This window comes from Adiantum capillus-veneris, chromosome 24, assembly GCF_014529385.1.
Source record: "Adiantum capillus-veneris isolate H3 chromosome 24, ASM1452938v2, whole genome shotgun sequence".
In the NCBI taxonomy this organism is placed as follows: Eukaryota; Viridiplantae; Streptophyta; class Polypodiopsida; order Polypodiales; family Pteridaceae; genus Adiantum; species Adiantum capillus-veneris.
Window position 1 is genome coordinate 20,282,973 of NC_140954.1, and position 1,475 is coordinate 20,284,447.

Consider the following 1,475-nt stretch of genomic DNA (forward strand, 5'->3'; position numbering starts at 1 on the left):
CAGGTTATTGGGCCCAACTAGGTACGATTTCATTTGTTTCCCCGGGGCTTTGTGTAAGATGCTCTTCCATAATATCGTAGTCAGAGGAAGAGTCGCTAGCCGCTATATTTGGGTCTTGGGTTGCACTACCTTGGGTCCCCGCCGAGGGCGTAGACCCTAGCGTGGAAGGATAGTGAGTACCCCCATAAATCGAAGCACTAGCTAGTTGTTCGGACTCTAGCACACGACCAGAGCGTAGATACATGTGCTTTGGGTGCCCTACAAGTGTCGGCAAGTACCCTCAAAGGTTACTTGCTTTGTTTTGTGGGTGTTTTGCATCCCGTTTTCTACTTGATTTTTTCTTGTTTTTGATGTTTTTTGAATGTTTTTTAATGTTTGATTTTTTTGATTAAAGTGTGTGATAGCTCAAAATGAGCGTATCACTTAGAGGGTCGCTGTGTGCTTTACAACACGATTTTCGGGCATCTGACGTTCCGTTGGTCCTCAAAAAATCGATTTTTAGCTACGTGTGAAGCTAAAATTCGTTTTTTTTAAAAAGGTGACTGAGGCCTAGGCCTGAGCGTGATCTTGGGCTTGGGTTTGGGCCTGGGTCTGGGAGATATTCCCGATCCTGGTCCTACCTTTAATTTTTTTTAAATTTAATTTAATCTAATTTAATTTTTTTAGGATAAGGTCGCCGCGGCCTGCGCGAGAGCACACACACACACTCTATCTACCTACTTCTAACTAATACACCTACTCTTACACACTAACACACTCTATTAACTCTCACTAATCTACTTCCTACTTACTGTACACAGAAAACTAACTACCTTAATACACAGAGAATAAACACAGAACCTTTGAAATCTCCATTAACAAAGAAAACTAACTGCCTTAATACACAGAGAATAAACACAGAACCTTTGAAAACTCCATTAACAAAAAGAACACACAGTATAACACCAAATCCCTCTTCTCAATGCACACACACTCCTTCCCTACCTTTCCTATAATTGAAATTGCACCACGGAGAAGCACTGAGTGCTACTCGAGCTTAATGTATGGCATTCCCCGGCAACGGCGCCAAAAATGTGCGCGTATGTGGCACGTGTCAATGCAAAGAACTTGCTGATACACCGTGTGCGAGCCACAAATGGCTCCAAGCACACAACAAGCCTAAACTAGTAAGCTCAAAGAAGGTGATGGTGTGTTACTCACCGCTCTACGCTTGCTTCGTGGAGGATTCCTCGCCGCGAAGAAGAAGGAGCCACCGCTTCGCCGCTCTCAATCGCTTCGTCGTCGTCGTGTCGTCATCGCAATGCTCGATCGCACACACACACTCTCTCTCTCTCTCTCTCACACACACATACACACATACACAAGGAGGTGAAGAAGAAGAAGATGGAGATGGAGATGGAGCAAGAGCACTCTTCTATTACACAAATGAGAGAATGAGTGAATTTTAGGTTTAGTTGACTTTTATATGAGCTCAC